Raw genomic sequence first — 26,046 nt, 5'->3', positions numbered from 1 at the left:
TGTAGATGTTCCAGGGTTATCTGTGGTGCAAGAAATTAAACTGCAGTAGCTTGAGCCAGGTATTAATAGACATTTTTCGTACAGAATCATGTGCTAGGATTTACTGCCTGGCAGAAACCCCCTCTAGGCACCAGGGATTATTGTTTATTCCTGATGGCCACTTCTAAGGGGGGTAAATTATCTTAATGTATTTTCTGCCCCCGGGGGTCAGACAACCCCACTAGTCACCAGGAACACTTTTTAAGTGTAATGGAAGAGACCCCCTGGGCAAGGGTCGCTACCACGGGGGTAAATTATCTGTATGTATTTTCTGCCACCCTGGGGACAGATCTGCCTGTTTTTGGGGGCTGGCATAAAACCCCACTAGGCACCAGGGATCTATGTGTTTTGCAAATGGTAGCGGCCCCTTGGGCAAGGGTCGCTTCCAAAGGTGTCAAAGTACTGTCTTCTGTTTTCTTCCCCCCCCACCCCCAAGGATAGATCGGCCTGGCAGAAAACCTCACCAGATCCCGTGGGCAAGGATCACCCTCCCAATGTGTTTTTTGCCGGCCCTATTTAAAGGCACATCTGACAGATTGGCCATTTGGGTAGTGACATGACGTGTTATTATGTTAATTGTTGTATTTCTTGTGAATTGCAATTGTAATGTTTTATTTCTCCATGTTATTCTAGTTCAAAGCTTTTGCTATTTTAGGTTGTGGTTTCAACACTGGTGGTTCTGCAGTTTGTGTAGTTGCATGTGTTTGGTACGAAAACGTTTTTTGTACTATTTACTCTGAACAAGTTTCATTTGCCTGTATGAATGTGTTTTTTGTAAATGGTGTAATAATAGCAGTATGTTTGGCTTCTGTGTTTTTTGAGAGTTAAAATCTTTTTGCATTTGTGCTCGATGTGTATTTTGTTGTCTTGTAAGGAATTGATTTTGTTTTTTCTTTCTAGTGGGATATCATTGGTTTTTGCTGTGTTTCTGCAGAGTAGTTGCTGGTGAGTGGAGCTATTTTTGGCAAGTGAGTCATATAGTTTTTGAGTATATAGATCTTTGTGATAAATCCACACTTTGTTTATTACTTTGTTTATTACTTATTTTGCACAGTGTTGGTTGTTGTTGACTTGTTTGTGAAGTCTCCTTTCTTTGTAAGGATTATGGCTAGCCACAGGATTACTGCTCAGTAGGTTGAAGGGATGGTTTTTGAGTCTTCCTCTCACCATGGTTCAGAGACTGACTCTGCATCTGAGGCAGAGGAGGGAGTGGAAGATTCTGGCAGTGAGTTTTCTGTCAATGAGAAATCATCGGATGATGAAGCCACTCTTAGTGCAGATGAAGTGCCTGTTTCAGATGAGGACATTGATGTGCCGATAGTGCACAAAGAAGCATCTGGATTGCAGCCTGGAGCTGCAAGGCTTCCCATTGGAAGAGATGACCTCTGGGTTGGCCCAGGCATGGTGCAGCCCGCATTGACAGACTTTACTGGTATTCCAGGGTGTAGAGTGGATACTGAAAACTTTTTGCCTATAATTTTTTTTAGTTGTTTATGGATGATGTATTTTTGGTGGAGATTGTTCAGCAGACTAATTTGTATGCTGAACAGTATTTGAGAGACAACAGTACCAGACTTGGATCCCACTCTAGAGCTACCCGGTGGACTCCCACAAATCTGGAAGAGTTGAAGAAGTTCTTGGGTTTAACTTTTTTGATGGGCTTGGCAAGGAAGCCACCAATGTCTTCATATTGGTCTACTTGTTCCTTGATGGCGACTGCTATATTTCTCGCAATCATGAGTCGTGATCAGTATCTGCTTCGGATGCTGCATTTTGTCTATAATGGGTTAGGCATTGCCACAAGATCACCCTGATTGTGATCGTCTTTTTAGGATTCGGCCTGTCATTGATCACTTTGTAGATCGATTTTCTGAGATCTATGCTCCAGGGAAAGAAATAACAGTGGATGAGTCTTTCGTCTTGTTCAAGGGCCACTTGGTTTTTAGGCAGTATATTACTAGCAAGAGGGCACGCTATGGAATTAAGATGTATATGCTGTGTGACAGTAGGACTAGATATGTCTCTAATTACAGGGTGTACACAATTGGATGTCCGTCCACTTTTGGAGCAACTGAGAAAATTGTGTGGTAGAGGTAGAGGACTTTTTAACAAAGGTCACCATTTATATGTAGGTAACTTGTACCCTTGTGTACAGTTGTTCAGGGCATTGGCGAAAGTGGACACTGTTGCTTGTGGCACAGTCTGCTCTAATCGTAAAGGTTTCCCCCAAAAACTTGTCAAAAGCTTGAGAGGGGACAGTGCATTGTGTTGCGTAGTGAAGAACTAAAAGCTGTGAAGTTTGCAGACAGGAGAGATGTCTACATGTTGACTACCATCCATGATGAAAACACTTCACCTATGACTGTTTCGGGTCAGGTTGCTGAAGTGCGCAAACCTGTGTGCATTTCAGACTATAATAGGCACATGGGTGGTGTTGATTGAGTAGATCAGAGGTTGGAACCTTACACTGCTCTTCGTAAGGCTTACATTTGGTATAAGAAGTTGGCTATCCATCTTTTCCACTTGGCAACCTTTAATGCCTTTTGTTGTATTGAAGGGTTGTTGTTCTGAGTCAACAATGACTTTTGTTAAGTTTCAGGAGTCTGTGATAGGCAGCCTTGCTTTCGTGGAACAGGCAAGTGTTCCTAGAGTTGATGTGGTGGAGTATGTGGCTGAATTGAAAGATCACCACTTTCCTGATCACATTACTCTGATGCCCACAAAAGAATTTCCCAGTAGGAAATGTAGAGCCTGTTGCCAAAGAGGTACGCGGTAGGAGACTCATATGTACTGCCCAACTGTCCTTCTAACACTGCGCTGTGTGTGCTTTCTTGTTTTAGAATGTACCACACAAAATAATTTTCGGGAGCATCCATGAGTGGTTAAGTGAACTGCGTGGTCTGTATTTTATATATTTGAGTTACATTTATTAATTTATCATTTTGTTAATAATGATACATTAATATGCAGGTACATTTTTCCGCAGGTCCATAATTATAATACTACAGGCACATGTAAACGGATATATCGTCTTCTCCGTTATAGCTGCTGATCACTTATATTGTATGTTACATGTTTCCCCCACTCCTCTACCCCTGTGTCCTATCTCTGGCCGTTAGCACCCGTGTTACTGTGGGTGCATTGTCCCCCTTTAAAGATCTGCAGATCTTCCCCATTAATTATACCCCTTGGCTTGCCTCCTGCCTCCCTTGGCTGGGTTGTGTGTACTGTTCCTCCTGAAGTCGGAGGTATTCCCTTAGGGTCTTCCATATGTCCTTAGGTTGGGATGTAGGCGGATGTAGTTTAGCATATAATTCGCTCGTGGTGTCACAATATGACATGTTCTTAAGCCAGCTTTTAACATTGGTTTTTTGTCTAGTGCCCCAGTGGATGACTATTTCGCGCTTTGCCAGGAGCATTGCTATGGCTAAGAATCTGCGCGTGCTTTTGGGCAGCGAGTCCACATAGCCCATCAACGCTATCAATGGGGAAATTGTCAGCTGCGTCTCAATCATTTGCTGCACTAGTCTGTATATATCTTGCCAATAGGTATTTATTATATTGCACAACCAAGTCATGTGTATAAATGATGCCGCCTGCAAATTGCATTTGGGGCAATGCGTAAAGTTGGTATTATTCATCCTGACCATCTGCTGTGGTGTGACATAGGTTCTCCTAAGTATCTTAAAGTGGAGTAGTTTGTGTCTATGGTTGTAGCTAGCTTGGTTTGTTTACAACACCCTTCCCATACTTTATCTGTGAGCGGTTGCTCTATGTCAGCTGCCCAAGCTTCTCTAATCCTGGTGTTGTGTTATTGTTTCATATTTTTTGTACAGTTTCAAGGTTGCCATTAGTGAAATGTATTTAGTCTCAGCTTTTGTGTTTGCAGATTTATAGCTACTTACAATTTGTTTGTGTTTTCTTTTTTGTCGAAAAAAACCCTGAATGTGATGGTGGTGTGTGTAGATTGGTGCTTGGTTGGCAGTGTGTGTGGACTGGCACTTGGCTTGCGCTGTGTGTGAGCTGGCACTTGGCTGGAGGTGTGCATAGACTGGCGCTTGGCTGACTGTGTGCATGGACTGGCGCATGGCTGGCGGTGTGCGTGGAATGGTGCTTGACTGGCGGTGTGTGTGGACTGGCACTTGTCTGGCGTGTGTGTGGACTGGCGCTTGGCTGGCATTGTGCATGGACTGGCGTTTGGCTCACAGTGTGTGTGGACTGGTGCTTATCTGGTGGTGTGCATGGACTGGCACTTGTCTGGCGGTGTACATGGACTGGTGCTTGGCTGGTGGTGTGCGTGGACTGGCACTTGGCTGGCAGTGTGCGTGGACTGGCTCTTGGCTGGCAGTGTGTGTGAACTGGCACTTGGCTGGTGGTGTGCGTGGACTGGTGCTCGGCTGGCAGTGGATTAGTAGTGACTTGCTGCTGGTCACTACACACACTGGTAGCAAAATACCAGTGCACACAATCCATCAGCCGGTGTGGTTACTGTATCAGTCATCTGGTCATGGGAAAGTGATGGGCCCTTGAATGGCGCTGTCTGCTGATATGAGTGTTGTAATGTGATATGCCCGCGGCTGGCGGTGTGAATGGTTTTATATGTGTCACACGTATGAAAGGTGTGTGAATGGCCTGGTTGGTACCTTGTCGTGGCTTTACAGCTCACGAGCTGTGAGTCACTGGTTTAGTTTCTTGTCCTTTCAATTATTAACAGTGCATTTCATTTTTGTGAAATCTCTTGTTAATAACATTTTATATACTGTACCATCACTCACCCTCGTGCCAAATCCAACCAGTATGTGTGTGTGCTTGAGGAATAGATGGTTGTGCAGTATTATTTGTCTTTCTGTCATTCTCTCGCAGGGTGTACATTCCGTCTAGGAAAAACGTACTAACTCTAGATATTTTAGTAAACTAGACACCCAGGGAAGTACATAGTGATGTCTCTCTCAACTTATTTTACCCGCAATGTCCTGCAAAGCTCAAAATGTGACTATCAGATTTTCCTAGCAATACTGTGTCATAATTTTCACGCTTTAGAAAGAAACAACAAATTTTCTACGTCCCAGAATTTCCCCAATTCTCCCTATAAAAATGGTACCTCACTTGTGTGGTTGGGCCAAGTACCTGCGGCAGAGAAGAACCCAAACTTATTGTGGAGACATCAAAATTTGCTTTCACAAACCAACCTGGTTTTGAAAGGGGGTCATCTGCGTTTTTGGTCCTGGGCTTCGCGGCCATGTAGGGAAACCTACCTAACCCAGACATTTGTGAAAACTAGACAGCCAGTGGAGTCCAGGGAGGTATGGATTGCATGGATTCCCCAATGTTTTCCTACCCAGAATCCCCTGCAAACCTCAAATTTAGCTAAATAAATAAAAATGTTCTCACTTGTTTCTGTTGGATCACCATGCTGGGACAAATGTCCTACCACCCAGCAATCCCCCTCGGTATCCTGAGTGAAATGATACCTCACTTCTGTGGGTGGGCCTATGTCCTGTGACTGGGAAAGGCCAAAAACATAGGGATTGAGGGGATAGCACCTCGAGTTCTAAGCGCTATTTTTTTTATATATGTGGATTTTTAGGCTAACTCTGCATTGGGCACCCACAAAAATTAGGTATAATTTTTATTCGGAGACCAAGGGGCATGCTGGGTGGCAGGACATTTCTACTGGCGGGGTGATCCCACACACAAATGCAATGAAAATCTGCTTTTTTAGCTACATTTTAGGGGAATCCACACAGCCATACCCCCCTGGACTGCCCCGGCTGTCTAGTTTTCAGACATGTCTGGGTGCCGAGGCCGGGACCAAAAAAGCAGATGACCCCCTTGCAAAATCAGGTCATATTGTGATAGGGAATGTTGATGTCTCTACAATAGGTTTTGGGCCCTTGCCTGACGCGGGTACTGGGCCCACCCACACAAGTAAGATACAATTTTTATCAGGAGACCTGCGGGAACGCTGGGTGGTAGGATATTTGTGTCAGCCCAGTGATCCCACAACTTTTCCACACACAAAAGTGAGAAAATTTGGTGGGGCCGATTTACAAGCCCCTTGCGAGACATTTACGCCGCCATTGCGTCACTTCTGTGACGCAGCGGCGGCATAAACCATGCGCCATGTTGCGCCTTATTTACAACGTTACGCATCTAGGGAGATGCGTCACGTTGTAAAGCCCTGCGCTACATTAAACCTGCGTCAGGTTTAATGTATGCAGGGTGGGTGTTCCGTCGGAAAAAGCCTCGGAAAAGTGACGCAGTGAAATTTACAAGATTTCACTGAGTCACTTTTCCGACGCTGCTGCGTCAAAACCCTGCGCCTGCTTGAAGCAGGCGTAAGGCATGACGCAGCATGTTCGGTATGGGCAGCCCCTGAGCATTGCTGGAGTTGCGTCGTGCTTGGGACGCGACTCCAGCAATGCGCCGCCCTTATGCCATCAGATGCGTCACACATCTGTTTATCCTGCGTCATGATGCGCTGCATTGTAAATGCGGTGCATCTGTGGTGGCACAAGGGTAAACTTGCGTGACGCATCTTTCCTGGCGCATCCCTGCTGATTTGCAGGGATGCGCCAGGAAACATAAATCTGCCCCGGTATTTTTAGCTAAATTTGAGGTCTGCAGGGGATTCTGGGTAGGAAAACGTTATGGGATCCACTCATGCCATACCGCCCTGGATTACCCCGGTTGTCTAGTTTTCAGAAACGTCTAGGTTAGGTAGGTTTTCTTATATGGCCCCCAAGACCGGGACCAAAAACTTTGGTGACCCCCGTGCAAAACCAGGTAGTTTTGTGATAGGTAATTTTGATTTCTCCACAATACGTTTTGGGCCCTTCCTTGCTGCAGGTACTACTTGGCCCACCCACACAAGTGAGGTTCCATTGTTATTGGGAGACCAGGGCTGGGTGGTAGGAAATGTGTGTCAGCCTAGTGATCCCACAACTTTACCACACAGAAAAGTGAGAACATTTTTTTTTTTAGCTACATTTGAGGTTTGCAGGGGATTCTAAGTAGGAAAACGTTGGGGGATACACGCAAGCCATACCTCCCTGGACTGCCTGTCTATCTAGTTTTCCGAAATGTCTGGGTTAGGTAGGTTTCTCTAGATGGCCACTGACTCTGGGACCAAAAACGCAGGTGACCCCCTTGAAAAACCAGGTTGTTTTGCGATAGGAAAATTTGATGTTTTGGGCCCTTCTCTGCCGCGGGCACTATGCCTCCCCACATGTGAGGTACCATTTCTATTGAGAAACTTAGGAGAATGCTGGATGGGTGGAAGTTTGTGGATCCACCAGATTCCAGAACTTTTCATCACAGAAATGTGAGGAACAATTATTTATTTTTTACTAAGTTTGAGGTTTGCAAGGGATTCTGGGTAACATAACCTGGTGAGAGCTTCACAAGTCACCCCATCCTTGATTCCCCTGGGTGTCTAGTTTTAAAAAATGTAAAGGTTTGCTAGGTTTCCCTACGTGCCGGCAGAGCTAGTGTTCGAAATCCACAGCTAGGCACATTGCCAAAAAAGGGTTTGTTTTCACTGGAGAAATTTGGTGGGCCCACATTGTGTGTTTGGCCATTTCCTGTCCTGGGCACTAGGCCTACCCACACAAGTGAGGTACCATTTTTATCGTCAGACTTTGGGGAATGCTGGGTGGTGGAAGTTTGTGGATCCACGTGGATTCCAGAACTTCCATCACAGAAATGTAAGGAAAATGTGTGGTTTTCTCACAAAGTTTGAGGTTTGCAAGGGATTCTGGGTAACAGAACCTGGTGAGAGCCACATCCTGGATTCCCATAAGTGTCTAGTTTTAAAAAATGTAGAGGTTTGCTAGGTTTCCCTAGGTGCCGGCAGAGCTAGCGTTCAAAATCCACAGCTATGCATATCATTGCATAAAAAGGGTCAATTTTCTCTGGAAAGATGCGATGGGTCCACATTGCATTTTAAGCCGTTTCCTGTCGCGGGCACAAGGCTTACCCACACAAGTGAGGTACCATTGTTATCGGGAGACTTTGGGAAATGCTGGGTGGGTGGAAGTTTGTGGATCCATGCAAATTCCAGAACTTTCCATCACAGAAATGTGAGGAAAACGTGTTTTTCTTGACAAAGTTTGAGGTTTGCAAGGGATTCTGGGTAACAGAAACTTGTGAGAGCCGCACAGGTCACCCCATCCAGGATTCCCCTGGGTGTCCAGTCTAAAGAATGTATAGATTTTCTAGGTTTTCCTAGGAGCCAGCAGAGCTAGGGTTCGAAATCCACAGCTAGACACATTGCAAAAAAAAGGTCAGTTTTCACTGGAAAAATGTGATGCTTCCATGTTGCGTTTTGGTCAGTTTCTTGTCATGGGCACTAGGCCTAACCACACAAGTGAGGTACCATTTTTATCGGGAGACATACGGGAATGCTGGGTGGGTGGAAGTTTGTGGATCCACGCAGATTCCAGAACTTTCCATCACAGAAATGTGAGAAAAATGTGTTTTGTTTTACAAAGTTTGAGGATTGCAAATGATTCTGGGTAACAGAAACTAGTGAGAGCCAAACAAGTGACCTCGTCCTGGATTCCCCTGAGTGGTCCGTTTCCTGTCGCGGGCACTAGGCCTACCTACACAAGTGAGGTACCATTTTTATTGGGAGGCTTTGGGGAATGCTGGTTGCGTGGAAGTTTGTTCATCTACGCAGATTCCACAACTTTCCATTGCCGAACTGTGAGGAAGATGTGTTTTTTTTTATTTACAAAATTTTAGGTTTGCAAGGGAATCTGGGTAACTTAACCTGGTTTAGAGCCACACAAGTCACCCCATCCTGGATTGCTCTGCGTGCCTAGTTAAAAAAAATCTACAGATTTGTTAGGTTTCCCTAGGTGTGGGCAGAGCTAGGGTTCGAACTCTACAGCTAGGCACATTAAAAAAAAAGGGTCAGTTTTCACTGGAACAATGTGATGGGCCATTTCCTGTCGCAGGCCCTAGGCCTACCCATACAACTGAGGTAGCATTTTTAGCGGGAGTCTTAGGGGAATGCAGAATAGTAGAACAAGTGTTATTATCAATTGACTTTCTTTGCATATCTGCTTTTCAAATGTAAGACAATTTGCAAAAAAGAAGTCATTTTGAATAGTGACTTCTAATTCACATGCTTGTATGGGTACCCACCATTTTGGAGATGTGAAAATAACCACTGCTTATAAACTTTATATTTTGTTCCCATTTCGGAAATATACAGGTTTCCTTGGTACCTGTTTTTCACTCTTTATATTTTACCAAATTAATTGCCATATACTCGGTCCACAATGAAAAACCATTGAAAGACGCAGCTCAGTTATTGGCTCTGGGTTCCCCAGGTTGTTGGTGAACCTACAAGTCCTAAATATCCCCGAAACAAGAATGATTCAGCGGATGTAAAGGTATATTGCTTTTTAAAAAACACGGTCACATATAAAAGAAGTTACAGGTGAAAACAGTGACACAAAAGGCTGTTTTTTCAACTCAATTTCAATATTTTTTAATTTCAACTGTTAGTTTCTATTGAAAAAACCTTGAAGAATCTACACAAATGACCCTTTACAGAATTCAAAAATGTGTCTACTTTTCAGAAATGCATAGGTTTCCATTAACCATTATTGCTTTTACACCCATTTCTGCCACTAACTGGAAGGAGGTTGAGAGCACAAAAGTAGCAAAAATAGGCTATGTTCCAGTAAAATGCCAAAACTGTGAGGAAAGTTTGGTTTTCTGACAAAAGTCTGCCTGCCCCTGAAAACGGAGAAGACGGTGATTTTAGCACTACAAACACCTTTGTTTGAGGCCATTTACAGGGAAAAATCCAGAGCTTTCTGCTGCAGCACTTTTTCCCCATTTTTTGAAAACACAATGTAGCTGTATTTTGGCTAATTTCTGGGTTACCTCCAGGACAATCTACATAGCATGGGTACCCTCAGAATCCTCAAGGTGTTGGAAGGAAAGGACCGAAATTTGGCTTGGATACCTTTTGTGGACAAAAAGTTACAGGGCCCTAAGCGCAAACTACCCCAAATAGCTCAAAAAAAGGCTTAGCACGGGGGAAGGCCTAGCAGTGAAGGGGTGAATATCATGATTTCATTACAACTTAACTAGGTAGAAAATAATTTGAGAACAACAGCACAGGACAAGCTTGATTTCCATATCATTCATTTATTAAGTGAATACATATACAGTAGTGTAATATGATATAAGAGAGTGAAAGGGCCTGGGCCCATTTGTCCACATCTTCTTCAATGACGATCCTTCAATGGTTCTTTATAGCAACATGAAAGTGTAAAGGGGAGCAAAGTTTCTTAATTCAATTTAGAATCCAGGGTAACTCAATAGATGGCTACACAATAATCCAGGTCAACAACCAAATGCTTTTCTCACACGTACTCTACAGCAGGCTCAGCCACAAAAGGTTCCATGATGCCGATTCCTTCCACGGCCTTCTCCATGTACGGCCCTCTACAACAGTTCATCCATTGTCTTTTCTCCTTCTCCCGTATGAAACCACCTCCCTCTACCTTATCTTCGCCAGGCAAAGCTAACTGTAACTCCTTCATTCTTCAACTATATAATGAAAACAATACCCTTACTCTTTACTAACAAGTGTTAGTCCACCTGCAATGCAAAATATGGAAACAAATAACATATTTCAAGACTTGCATGAGAATCTAAACATTATTTTCAGAAACGTGAACATTCCAAAATGTACTTTTATGCTAAAATAATAAAGAAAACTTTGTTATTGACGTTAATATTTCCTTGAATCATTAGCATCTTCAATAGAAACGCTCACTAACTCATGTTAGGATGATTATTTCATCCACATCATTAGCCTAAGAAACATTAAAAATTAATTTAATATGTCAGTGCGTCACACCACTAATGAGGTCTACTTAAGCATGTTACATCGTTATATGTTTCAGCACGAATTCTATGAATTGTTAAGCTTCACACTGGATCGTATTAAATTTCACCAGAACATATTAATTGGTTCACATTTCTTCTAACATATAGCTTCAACAAAACACTGAATAATAGGTGAGTGCATACTACTAGCGATTACATTGCACTCCTACCAAGTACCCCATGTTGGTTATGAATTTCCGCTCTATCAGTACCCCCTCTGATGACGTAAATGAATCACAATAACTATCCTAACTCATCATATAAACCTATCCGATGAACATTTAGGTAATTTTAATCAGATGGACTGATCTAAACATATTTTGTCACCATTCTTCTTTGTCTGAACTACTTCATATGCTTCAGATTATTGTAATAGTTGTCTTGCAGCCTCGCTATCTTCCTGTCTTTTTCCCTCTGATCTCTTTCCCTTTGCCTTGCTTTGTGCCACTTATATCCCCTTACCATGCCGATCAAGATAATGATGCAGATAATAACAATCAATATTGACTGCACAATATAACCGAACAATCCACTCCCTAAGTTTGTAAACCACTTTCCAATTGCACCAAATCCTTCTCCAACTTTATTCCAAACACCTTTAGCAGCTAAATCTCTCAACTCCTGATGTAGCTCAGTAATATTACTTATATACTTCTGTACATTTTTACTCTTGTCAGGGATATAAGTACAACACTGTTGGACTTGCAGCATCCAACAGACTCCACCCTCTTGTTTGAGTAAAACATATAAAGCAAGTCGATTCTGCATCACCATAGCCCTGGCCAAAGCCATTTCACCAGCTATTAGCAATAGGGTTGTAGCAGTGTTGGTAGATAGCTTATCAACTATTATAGACAAGTTTTTAATCTTAATGTCATTCAACACTACCCCTAAACTTGGAATCATAGCTCAAAAAATGCCCCCTACAACGTCACTTCATGTTTCTGTCTAAGTTTCACTTCTCCTCCACGATCTTCTAAATCCTCCACGTGGTGTATTTTAGGAAACAACACAGCTAATTAACATGTACCATGTCATTTGCTAGGCAGTCTCAAATATGCCTTCTTCCTACACACAAAGTCTCCTGATATACAATGTGCAGTGTAGTCTAAAAACATCTTCCATGGACCATGGACCAAAACTGTATGACCGCACTCGCTTTTTCCCATAAACACAGAGCTATATCTGCTCTTAGCCTGCTGAATACATGGTCTCCCCCTGTGTTGCCATTCCAAAGCTGATGGTCCTGAACTCCCTGCAGCACAATGACCCAATTCTTCCTTCGTCCAGTGAGGAAAATTGTAAGGTTTATTCCCCTCACTAACTACAACTCTAAATCTATCTTCTACCTGTTCTATAATTTTTTTCTCAATAGAAGGTAATGTACAGGTTAAATTGTGTCAATGAGCATAAGCGGTGTCTAACATAGCAGTGGTTGCAAAATAGTTCCCTATCATTTCAACTGTCTTCTTTGTGCCATAAGTATTCAGGTGTTTGTATACAGGTACTTCAGAGAGTACCGCATCATAATTAGAGAAATAATACTCATAGTGACCCCTCTTACAAAACATGCTAAAAAGCAAACTACAACCCATGTGTCATGGGTAGGTGATGGTATGTGATACATCCCCTACTGATGCGTAGCAGTGGGTGCAAAAGAATTCTCTATTATTTCAATTGTCTTCTTTGTGCCATAATTATTCAGGTATGTGTATACAAATACTTCAGAGAGTGTGTCTCCTCCTCTACTGATGTGTGTAATTGCATGTAAACATAAGTCTAGTTTCCATGGTGTCTACGTATTTGCATAAAAGACTAGCATAAGCATTTAATGTGTAATTGCCCTTGGACAAATCAACATAGAGATGCTGTCCTCCTTGAGCAACTAATCGTCTCTCTGATCCTAGATTACCTCTCTTTGAAACCCCTGCTGTAGGTGTGCACCCTAGGGATGCTATCCCTATGCGTTTCCTCCTCTGAAGATTTTGAAACTGCTTCTAAAATTAGTACTACTGTCACTACCACTACAATGGTTACAAGTGTACCTATAATACATTTTTATCTGATTTGGATTTCCAGACTCCATTATAAAGTAGATTCAGACACATTTCTAGTGGAGACACAGCTGCTACAGAGTCTCTTTTCTCTATTAGACTCCACTCGTACAAAGCAGAAAATGCAAAAGTCTCCTAAGCAAAACCTCCAGCAATTTTCTTCAGTTTTTTTCTTTTCTTTTTATTTACTCGCAATTATTTACACAAGTTAATAAGACTTCCTTAACCGTACTCCATCTTCCCCTGAATGTAAACCCCTAAATTTATTCTTCGTCCACTAGGGCCTAATTGATTGTCAGAGTTGGCATCTTTGGCATGGTTTCCCTTGGCTTTTTGCCTCTACCTCCTGTATTTGTGATGCTGTGCTAGATTTTGTTTTTGCTGGCTTAGATACTTAGGGCACTTTGCCACTGCTGATCAGTGTCAAAGGGCAAGTGCTCCCTGTGTAAATTGTTGGTACAATTGGTTCTCTCTGATTGCCATATTTGATGTACTGGTAAGTCCCTAGTAAAGTGCAGTGAGTGTGCCAGGGCCTGTAAATCAAATGCTACTAGTGGGTCTGCTGCACTGATTGTGCCACCCACATGAGTAGCCCTGTAAAGGTATCTCAGACCTGCCACTGCAGTGTCGGTGTGCAGTTTGTTAACTGTCATGTCGACCTGGCAAGTACACCGACTTGCCAAACCTTAACCTTCCCTTTTTTTACATGTAAGGCACCCCTATGGTAGTCCCAAGGTACTCCCTTGTGCAGGGTACAGTGTATGTGAAGGGTAGGACATGTACTGGTATGTGTGACATGTCCTGATAGTGAAATACTGCCAATTTCGTCTTTCACTATTGAAAGGCTATCTGCCCCATATGATAGAATGGGAAATGCTTTGTGACATCTTACAAGTATAACTTCCCATTGGGACAAGATGAGAAATAAAGTTTAGGCTCTCTGAACTCAGAATGAAATAATACATCTTTTAGCAAAGATGTTTTTTTAATTGTGAGTTTGAAAATGTCACTTTTAGAAAGTAGAAAACAAGGGACAAGGGGACCCTACTCACAAGGAACCAGGGCAGTTAAATTATTCTTAGAAACAATGGTTCTTGTCGGATAATACAAAAATCTATGCTGATAAGTATATGTACAGTTGAAATGGAAAGAGTTAGGATGATGTTAGAAGGAGAGAAACCAAACACAACTTCGTCACACTTTATCACAATTATGTTTTATATTTGTTAAGCAATATATGCAAAAGAATTAAGAGCAGTTGTGCGAGGTGTCCCCAGTGAAAACTGGAAGCTAAAACATTAGTGACATATTTGTGACAGTAATATTCGGTTTCCAAACTGTTGTAAAGTCGACTATTGTAAACTGTACAAAAAATGAACCACAGCTATATACAGTGATATGCGCGGTTTATATGGTTAGCTTCAATTCTTTGTGGACGACTTTTCGACTCTGTTTACTTTGTAGGGGGGCCCCCTCAACTTTCGTTACGCCACTGCTCCAGTCACTTCTGTCAATGCTTCCGGGAGAGAAGCTATTTCTTCAGAGGGGCTCAGAACTCTTTGGGTGTATGAGGCATGAACCCAGGTCGTGTGCCTTACCATATTTCACAGAAATCGCAGTCACCAATTTCACTTGGTAGGGTCACCCCCAATGGGGCTTGAGGCAATTCTTTCCCACATGCATTTTTATTAGCACCCACTCTCCATGGTTCAGGTCATGGACAGAGATCTCGTGACGTTGGTGCAGTCGCGGCTTCCACCTATTGAGACACAGAATGAAGCACATCAGCCAATCGTTTACAGTAGTCAAGAACCAAATCATACGAGATATTCACAAGCATGTTGGCAAGCACAGCAGCCAATCTCATCGCTCTCCCCATAAAGCATTTATTCTATCAGGAATACTCCTTAGACTCATCGCACAAGAGGCAATGCATTGGGCCAATTCAGAGACATCAAAGCACACACCTTTGCCAATCTGGACTTTAGGGTGCTGTTAACTTGCTCAACAATTCCTTAAGCCTCAGGCTTGTAATTGCAATGTAGTCCCTTTTCCACTCGCAAAGTGGCACATAGCAATTTCATGGACCTCATTATTAAAATGAGTTCCTAAGTCTGATTCCGACATAGTTTGAAATCTGAACCTCAGTATGAGCTCCCGCAACAACAGCTTAGCTACTGTGAGCCTGTCACACTGCCTAGTTGGATAGGCTTCAACCCTACGGTATAATATGCACACCACATCCAGAATGTACCTCAATCCATTGCACATGAGCATCTAGACAAAATCCAACTGCATCCTATTGAAAGGCCCTCCTGACTTCCCTATGTGACTCAGTGTAACAACAGTACTTTTCCCTGCATTCATTTGCTGACACTTTACACATCGGTGGCACAATGCTTCTGAAACCACCCGAAACCTCACCATCACATCGATTTTAGTGCAATGGTGTCATTTCTGCAAGCTTACCTTGTATTCGATACGATCAGAAGATCATCAATATACTGAACCAGAACCGAGTTTCGAGTCAAGACTAAGGACTCAAGATTCTTCTTCAAGATCTTGTTAAAGATAGATGGTCTTTCAGTATACCCTTCTGGGATACAACACCATGTTCAGACATAATTTCCCAGCCGGAAGGCAAATAAAAATTGTCTCTCTTCATGCAGTGGGATTGAGAAAAAGGCTTGGGGGAGATCGTGAACCACTTAGCTTCACATGGGATTTGGAACAATATCACAGATGGATTCAGTACCACAGGACAACAAAGAACCCCTATATTGGTAATCTTTTGGAGGCCTTGGACAATGTGATATTTACAGCTCGGCTTCTGCAACCCCATAATAGGAGAATTGCATGGGCTCCCCAGAATCTCTTTCAGAATGCCCTGTTCAATCATGAGTTAATCAGAGGTGTGACACCCGCCACAGTTTCAGGAGTCTAATTGAACTGAGGTGTTCTCTGTAATTCTGCATATGGCTTGACCTGTATATGGACAGGTTTAACTCCTTTTATGAGTTCAATCTCTTTCCTGTGAATTTCCGTACTATCATTGAGACTGTGTCCCTAAGGTCTAAAGGCATATCCTGCACCGTCAGCAGAGGAAACATTGTGACATACGGATACTGATTTGCCAATTTGAAACAAACATCCTCATCATTTGTCTGCAGTTCAGTTTCCTTCAGTGTGCAATATATTGTACAATTCAGTTTACCCAAGTCATGACCCATCAGACACACAGAACTGGAGTCAAACACCATAAACTGATGATGGTCCAAAAAGGACCCAATCCTCACAGGTATCTCCACAATTAGAGGATTTGACATTCTTGTGTTGGCAACTTCTACAACTTGGCTCGATTATTCTGAGAGGGGTAGGTTTGGGGCTTCTGCACTTCTCATAGTGGAGTGGGTAGCACCAGTGTCAATCAAGAATGTAATTGGGCGACCATCAAAATCTGCAATCATAAGGGTCCTCTCAGGTCTACCTCTAAGACTTCACCAAGTGTATAGTCTTCCGCCCCTGTTCCTCCTCTTCCTCCCCTCTTTGATGGCCAAACTCATCAAAAGATTCAATCAGGGACATTTGGTGGTACATTTGATTTCTCTGTGATATAATTAGAAGTTGTGGTACTGGAATTACATGACCCTGAGGCCCCCCATATTCTGTGATCTCAGCATCGTCACAGTCTGTGCCACATCACTTTGTCCCTTACTAAATTCTCCACCTTGCTCTTGATTTGCAGGATTAAGTTGACATTCACACTTCCAGTGCCCAACCTTATTACAAAAATGAAACATGCCGGGCTTCTTCAGCGTAGCAACATCTATTCTTGTCTTTGGATCTATGGTGATACCTCTACCTCTTCTCTGTCTTGGCAACCATCCATTAGTCTGCGTCTGAACTCCAGCATGGTGATTTGCTTGTGCCCAATAAATATTTCCTGTCAGTGCCTGTACCTGTCTCTTATTTGTGCCAATATCAATTGCTTTTTCATTCTCTTATGTCTTGAGTCAACCTTGTTGTTACATTACATGGCATAACGCAGAATTTATTCAACTGCCTTGTTCTGCCAACTGACTAAATGCTGTTGTATCATGATACTAATCACGGGCCTCAATCCTGTTACAAACTTGGACATTAACTGTCCCATGTCTATTCCATTGTACTGTTTGAAGGCCTGTAACAGCCTTTCACAGTAAGTGTGAATAGTGTCTTTGGGCTCTTGGGTCATTCAATCACTTTGGACCCAATCAATATCTTGTGGAGCTATTCTGGATTGCAACCATGTAATCACCTGATCATATTTTTTCATTACTTTTGGCAATGGATAATGGGTTACTGGATCCCTCTCTGGCTTCTCAGACCATTCTGTGACTATCTTGCATGCAGACCACAAGTCACTAGGGACTACAATTTCAAACAACGTATTCAAATCAATCCACAACTGCTTCGAAATATTCACAAATCGATCAAACTGTTTATACCGCTCAACAGGCTTTTCCCTCAACTTCGGAAATTCATATGTGAATGCAGAAAGATCCCCTCCACTCCAAGGCACATGCCTATAACCCCCACTTAGAACTTCCCGTAATAGATAGGCCTGTGCTCCTGCCCCACGCGGACAAGGCGGCTCCCCTGTAACCTTCTTTGCACTTTTCTTCTTTGACAACCTCTCTTCCTATTTGTCTAACATACTCCATGCTGTCATTCCTATCGCCAGTTCCCGAATGTGTGTTTTTAATTCAGGTACTCTTTTGTCTTCTATTTCCTAGTCACTGTAAGCAAGTCTGTGATTCCTTTGCAACATCTTTGAGTAGGATCTACATCATATTTCTGTGCCAATTCCTTTAGCTTCCCATGTGCCTGTCTTGCTCTCCTAGTAACATCTTTCACCATAAACAGCAATTAATCAGGTTGTATGCCTCTATCCGGCCAATAGCTAGATTTCCACTGATTATCTCATCCAACTCAGCTTTCATCTTCAGCACATCCACCAATTTCACCTTCACTGCAGATTTTATAGTACACTGACTCATTTGCATATTCTGATTCTCCTTAGTATTACTGTGGTCTCTAAGCCATGACTCTAAATCTGAGACATCAAAAATGTGCCGACTGTCAGGTGTTCCCTGTGTCACCCCTGTCTTTCGAGGTGTGCTACTTTGCACTCTGGGGAGTGTTCTCCACTCTGTTAGATCTGAATCAGTGCTTCTTGCAGGAAGGGGTCTTGCAGTATGACAGCTATTCTGAACTACGGAAGGGTCTGCTGTCACTACATATGGAGTACTTCCGTTCTCAGGAGTCAGTGGAACAAAACTCCCACTAATGTTCGCTCATCTGCCCTGCAGTGTCTCTTCTGTACCCATGTGTTGTGGTTGATTTTCATTCCCTGTCGTGTTTAAGTCATTTGTTGCCCCAGAAAAAAGTGACCCCCAAATGGGCTTAACCCTCAGCACCCTGGTACTCTGAGGAACGTAGATCTAAAAAATTGGCCTGTAAGCAATTAGAATGAGCTTGGCGGAAAAGGTATGCATGTGCTGACAAGGAAATGTATAAACACCGCATTACCATCTATAAACAGTTACTACTAGAAGCCAAAAGAAAGTTTTTTACAATGCAAAAAGCATTAGCCAACCAACTCGAAAGAACTTTTTAAAACTATTAAAAAACTTGCCAACCCTAACGTCCCCAAAGAGCCAGAGCAATCCTGCACTCTGTGATCAACTGGCTGATTTTTTAAAACAAAAAGTAGAAATTATCGTCTCCTCGTTCACCCAAGCTGACAAAAGGGCACAAGTGCGGCTGTATATGGACGGACTGGATAGACCCTGCCCTCTACCGGTTTTAGAACAATTTACACCCCTGGAGATACCAGAAACGATTAAACTTCTGAATTCAATTCGCTCTGGAGCACCCACTGATCCTTGCCCAGTGCGAGTTATCAAACAAATCCCAGAAGTTATTGGAACAGCACTGACACCCCTGCTGAATGCTATATTCAGTTCAGCCATGTTTCCCAAAATGTGGAAGAAGGCCTCTGTTCTTCCTTTGTTGAAGAAACAGACCCTGGACCCAAAGGATCCCAACAACTATAGGCCAATTTCCTGCCAAAATTCTGGAAAAAGCCATGAATACCCAACTCAGTGTGTTTCTTCAATCTAATAACTCCCTTGACCCATCCCAATAGGGGTTTAGAGCAGACCACAGCACTGAGTTAGCTCTAATTAAATCCATGGAGGAAATTAGAGAGGCCTAGACAAGGGAGGCAATGCTATACTGATCCTGTTGGATCTGTCCGCAGCCTTCAACACGGTCCATCACGAAGTGTTGATGGACCGGCTGTCTGACATAGGAATAGAAGCTCGAGCATGGAAGCTCCTGCAATAATTTCTATCTGATAGATTGCAAACAGTGGACCTGGATGGCAATATATCAAAAACAGTCTCCTTTCCATGCAGGGTGCCACAGGGCTCAGCCTGACGCCTTTTAATATCTATATGACACCCCTGGCAGGAGTCATTAGATCCTTTGGCTACCAACTCACCTCCTCTGCTGACGACACTTAAATAGTGTTGTCATTGACTGAGGGGGTGGAAAATGAAACAGGGACACGTTTCCACGACTGTATGAGTGCCATCTCGGGCTCTATGTCCTCCAACTGTCTAAAACTAAACTCTAGCAAGACCGAGGTCATAAAGTTTGGAAATAATCCACTTGTGTGGACACCCGAATGGTGGCCGGAAGACCTTGGATCCTGCCCCTTACCCACTAGGAAAGCAAAAAACGTTGGGGTATTGGTGGACAACAAACTCACCATGGGTGACCAAATAAGTATGGTGATCTCAGTCTGCTTTCTGGCACTAAGAATTATAAGAAAATTAAAGTTTTTTCTCACGGAAAAAGCCTTAAGACAGTGGTAACATCCCTTTTAATGTCGCGCCTTGACTACTGCAATGGCTTATGTCTTAATGCCCCAAAACAACATATCAATCGGATTCAACTTGCCCAAAATGCAGCTGCCAGATTGTTGTCAGGGACTCTGAAATTTGTCTCCGTAAAGGAGGAACTTAGGCAACTTCACTGGCTCCCGGTTAAACAAAGAGTACGCTTTAAGGCACTTTGTACTGTCTTCAAGGCCATCAATGGAGCAGGAACTGATTTCCTTAAGCATACATTTCAATGGTACATCCCTGGAAGAATGCTATGCTCTACAGGAGCTAAACAAGTTCTAGTCCCCTCATTCAAAAAAGTTAATTGGGGAGGCAGGAGCTTTGTCACTTGTGCTTCTAGGGCATGGAATGATCTTCCTTTTCATCTCAGGAATGCCCCGGATCTCCTTTCCTTTAGAAAAGGGTAGAAGACATGGCTTTTTTTCCCAGTAGTACACATTTTTATGTTCCCCAGCAGGCAGTGCTTAGCACCAGGACACCCCAGGTTACCCCTGTGATCCATAAGTGTGATTAACATAACATAACATGGGAGCTATGGGCCCAATCAGGGCCGGTTCTGTAAGAGCTTCGGTAGTCTCGAAGCAGCATTATGGTTACACTGATCTCAGCCCCCTTTCATACCAGTTCTCACCTCTTCCCTCCTTTCTATTACCCTCATTTCTATCAATATCAATTCCACGCCACCAGGATCTGAGGCTACTGGTGCTGACGCACTCTTGTGTTAACAGTACTATCGAGAGTTGTCCCACTTTCATCCTGTTGTCGACTATAAGAGGGTGGACCATCAGCCAACAACCCATTTAACAAGCTGTCATTAGTGTCACTGTCGTTGTTTCCATCTGCCCCTGGCTATCGCGTCCTCACCCCTCATCAGTGCAGGATATAATCTCTCTCCCTCAATCATGTCTACTTTCCATCTCTTCAACTCAGTGTCCCATGTTGCCTCTTGATACGCTTGCATTGATTTCTTCATCTTTCCCCGATAGCAATCCCTCTGCTTAGCATGAGCTGCGAGCATCCATGCAATTAGTGCCACAACCTGTGTAGGTCTAGGTAACGTTTTCATATCAAACATCACTATCCTCAACTGATTAAGTATCTTTAACTTGAAAGTGCCACAGCATGGAAATGACAATGCACCCTCCTTCTCAGTGATCTTTTGCTAATTCTGAAGCCAAATAATAATATGAAGTCCCATGTTTGTCGCCATATAATGAGCCGGTGTATCCTCTGGTGGCGCCTCTTCACCCACCCTAGTTGTAATACCCTCATCTCCTCGAAACATGTCTCGCAGCAATTTAAAGCATCTCATGATTCTGCTTTTATGAAATTTCAACAATCCAAATAAAGTTAACTTAATACGACAAAGCTACGATCTCGAGCACCCACAGAATGTAACAGACGATCATCAACAATCTCAGCGTGGTGTAAGGCCAACTGACCTATCCCAGCGTGGCACAATCTGACGTCACCATTAATCCTAACAGCAGCTCACCCCCTTCACAATCTCTACATACAGATTCACTCCCACAATTATCTTATAACCTATAATTGGCTGCCTTTCTAAAAGGAAATAGAGACAAACATACAAGAATACACACTTAATGCAAAACTGTGACAAGCAGGGATTCACTCAAATCAGTACAGTTTACCCTTTGAGCAAAACATCTACTACATGATTCACAATCATACCATCGACACAAAGATCCCTGTCTTAAATGGAGTCATCGACGTCATCTCATGACAACCCCTCAACTCTTCAGCAGACAATCACTAACTCTGTGTCTTCTGCAATTTTAAAATATCCTAGATCTTAGGCCACTTCAGGACCCGATAACCTTCTATCAACTCCTTGGGACACTTCGGACCTGACAATTACATTAACTCAGTCCTCACGACAACTCCACAAGACATGCACATTCAAATCATCACCACAATCGAAAACGTTCAACACGCACCCTATTAATGCTCACTCCTCCTCTCGCTGCTGTCCTCGCCACGCATCACCGAACTCCATACTCTCCAGTTCTCAATCATTGGGGCTCTACATGGGGATTTTGGGTCAAAACGCCAGACTGTTCTTAGTTGGGTTCCAGATTCTCCCCTGACTTCATGAGCAAATGATGCATCCCTGCTACCAACTGAAAGGTCCTGGGCCCATTTGTTCAGTTCTTCTTCAATGTCGATCCTTCAATGGTTCTTTTTAGCAGCATGAAAGTGTAAAGGAGAGTATAGTTTTGTAAATCAATTTAGTATCCAGGGTAACGCAATAAATGGCTACATAATAACGCAGATTGACCACCAAATGAAGGTCACCCAAAATGTATTACAAATTCAGAATTAGTTGGACATACACGGATTTCAGCATGAGAGTATAAAAATACAAAGGAAACAGGAGAAATCCAAATCTCCTGAAAAGATTTACTCGATGCAGCATGAAAAAAACTATAAGTTTAATGACAATTATGCATGAAATCAGGAAGCAAATGTTAAGATCCCCCTGCATCGGTACTTCGTTAGTGTAAAGCATTTAATTCTAACTATCACTACTCTAACGCTAGACGTGCCATCCCTAAATTGGTATTTAGGCAAGAAATTCTAAAGAGAAAAGGTGTCAGTGGTTGGAGCCATTCCAATAAGTAACTCCACCATAAGAAAGGTCTATAGCATGAAGCTATAAACAGGAAAAGGAGCAAGCTAGCACTCAGGTAATCTATGTCAAGAGAGCAAAAGGTAATGGGATGCCTGTCCCTCTCTTCAGTGCATCATATACCCAAATTTCTATTCAGCAAATGTTCCATAATGCTTTTCTCTCACATACTCTTCAGCAGGCTCAGCAAAGAATGTTACATGACGTTGATTTCTTCCACAGCCTTCTCCATGTATGCCCCTCTGCAACAGTTCGTTCTTGGTCTTTGTTCTCTCTCCCATGTGAAACCACCTCCCTCCACCTTATCTTCACCAGGCCAAGCTAACTGTAACTCCTTCATTCATCAACTATCTAATGAAAACAATACCCTAATCTTCACTAACAAGCGTGAGTCCACCTGCAATGCAAAATATGAGAATCTAAATCTTAATTTCAGAAACGAGAACATTTCAAAATGTACTTTGGACTTAGGCCTACAACTTAAGCTAAAATAATAAAGACACTTTGTTATTAACGTTAATATTTCCAGTAATCATTAGCATCTTCAATAGAAACGCTCACTAACCCACATTTGTACGCTTATTTCATCCACATCATTAGCCTAAGAAACATTCAAAATACCTTAATATGTCAGTGTGTCACACTACTAATGAGGCCTATATAAGCATTTTGCATTGTTATATGTTTCAGCACGAATCACTTGTTAAACTTCACACTGGATCGTGTTAAATTTTTACCAGAACAGGTTAATTGGTTCACATTTCCTCTAACATCTAGCTTCACCAAAACACTGAATATTAGGTGAGTGCATATTACAAGCAATTACATTGCACTCATACCAAGTACCCCATGTAAGATACGAATTTCTCCATCTACCATGAGTAATAGTGCAGACAACGCAGTGCTCAAATGGTGACTGTATTAACAGCATATGATATATAAGACACAGTACAGTTCCCAATGGTTGTGTCAATTCGTCCTAACAGAATAAAGCAAGGGTAGTTCAAGCAGTTTCACAGTTCCTTCTAGTTAATTGCCAATTCCAACCAATTGGGAGGGTTTGTCAATGTTTCAACCCCAATTAATTTAACAGGCCTCCTCAGGACATAGTAACCTGGCTACCACACCTGCACACGTGGTAAACAAAGTGCGATAACAAACTGATGTTCCAGAGTTGTGTGAAAATATGTTAAAAAATGTAATCGACCACAGCTCTCGAGATACTCACCACTTTCGTAAGTGCTGTAGGCCATATCATCTTTATATCTCCAATGAATCTTAGACCATATCAAATCATTAATTTAAGACCTTATAGTCCACTACCTGTAGTACATTACCACCACCTATATTAAAAGTTCCACAGGTGTCTAATGCTATCACCTATAAGGCCCACATTTATCAGAAACCTCAAAGCTCTAAAGGAGTCGTCATGAGAAATTCATCTTTCATACCCACAGCTGGTGCTTTAGAAATCCAACTCCATTTGAACAGAAAATGCCTGGTAGCATCTGACACAGCGACCCATCGGTCATCCGAGACCCACAACACTAAAAATCAAGATAATTCCTTACTGAGTGTCACAAGTAACACGCAGAAACAATATACATTAAATGTTCTGTTACGACTCTAACAGTCGTTTAAGTACACATCTCTTGCGTCCACCCTAAGTCCCCTTAGTGTTGCCCCCTTAGCCTACCCTCAGCTCGTAATATTTCATAATGTCTGTATCAAAGTACTCATGCAGCCCAATCTCAAATGCCCTATCCCTCACAAAACGAAGCCAGGGGATCGTCAATAACTTGTCCAGATTGATACAGTCTTCGATGATCTCCCTAGAAAACTGTAACTTTTCGGACACACAAATTTTAGACCATAAGAGCAGGGGAGCAATACATACGTGACGGAAATTAAGCTTGTCCTGTGCTGATTTTCTCAAATTGGTTTCTGCGAAATTAAGTTGTATTGAAATCATGATATTAAGTAGATGGTGGATTCCTCCAACTCAGAAATTAGGTTCCCCCTTCTGAATGAGTCCTATGTGATGTTGTGTTTACATAATATGTATTGACCCCTGTCCTGTGAGCAGACAGGGCTGTCCTAGTTTGGTATATATAGCCATCAGTGTTAGATCACGGAAATCATAGCGATTGTGAACATTCTGAGCGTCACATAGAGCACTAGTATAGCAAAGGAGCCACGCCTATCCAGCAGGAGGGTAGGAAGGATTTGGTGTGTAGCAGATGGTGCATTTTAGAGCCCTCTGTCACAAATATATTGCTAACGTATGGTGTGGAAGTGTACTATCACTTACAACAGGCGCGCAACACCCATTGGACTCAAAGGGCTTCAGCCCCCCCCCTCCCCCCCCTCGTGTGTGGCAGCCCGGGATGAGACAGCTTCCCGGTCACACACACAGCCGCACCAGAGCACTTCACGGGTCTTTAAAAGACCATTTGCATGTTAATGAGGCCTCGCTGTTGTTTCACCCCTTCTAAGAGCCCCGGCAGCTCCACTCTGCCTAGTGCTTAAAGATTCAGCACCCCCCCCCCCCCGAAATCAGCTCCACTCTGCCTATTGCTTAAAGATTCAGCCCCCCCCCCCCCCTATATTTTCTTAGCCCCTCCCGAAATTTGGCTCTAGTTGCACCTCTGATTTATAGTCAGCACATTTTTCACTGGAATGACTACTAAATTTAAACAGACAAGCAGTTTTACTGATAAAAACGAAGTGGCACAGAAACGATCATGTGTGAAAATCGAATTACAACGAATATTTATCACTTGCAAATCAATAAGTAGCGCTCAATTTATTTTGATCCTTTTAAAAATCTTTGCTTCCATCACACTTTAGAATTACAAACTTTAATTTGTGCTTTCTTAATAGTTGATATATTTTTAAACATCTTACAGTCTATTTTAAAGTATTTACATTTTGCTATGTTAGAAAACAATGACATTCTACAGCCTTCCCTTTCAGTCTCCTTCTACTCCTACAAGATTGTCACGAATGTCAGTTTTAAAAATCCTATCACTCTGGAGTCATAGAATGAAAAGTAAGTCTCTATCTCTATGTTAAACGAATAGGCAGTAATTTGTCAAAGGACAAAGGGGCATATTTATGACATTTTCACGCAGTGCAGCGCAGCGCAGCGCAGCGCAGCGCAGCGCAGCAAGTCATCTTGCTATGCTGCACTGCGTGACAGGGAATGCGCCATAATTAAAAGAATACGGCACATTCCTGCCTTCTCCCCTGCACTGGCACCGTTTTAGCTGCCTAGCGCTAACACAGGTGCCCCTGTGTTGCATGCAGATAATCCTGTGATCCATATTCCTCTCTCTATGTGGGCTGCAGAGACAGAGGAAATAACAAGGAAAAAGAAAGATATTTCTCCTCGTTATGCCTTCCTTGGGAAGGCGTATCTTTTTGGTGCATTCCC

This window comes from Triturus cristatus, chromosome 2_1 (assembly GCF_964204655.1).
Source record: "Triturus cristatus chromosome 2_1, aTriCri1.1, whole genome shotgun sequence".
Lineage (NCBI taxonomy): Eukaryota > Metazoa > Chordata > Amphibia > Caudata > Salamandridae > Triturus > Triturus cristatus.
Note: the sequence above shows the minus strand (reverse complement) of the source record.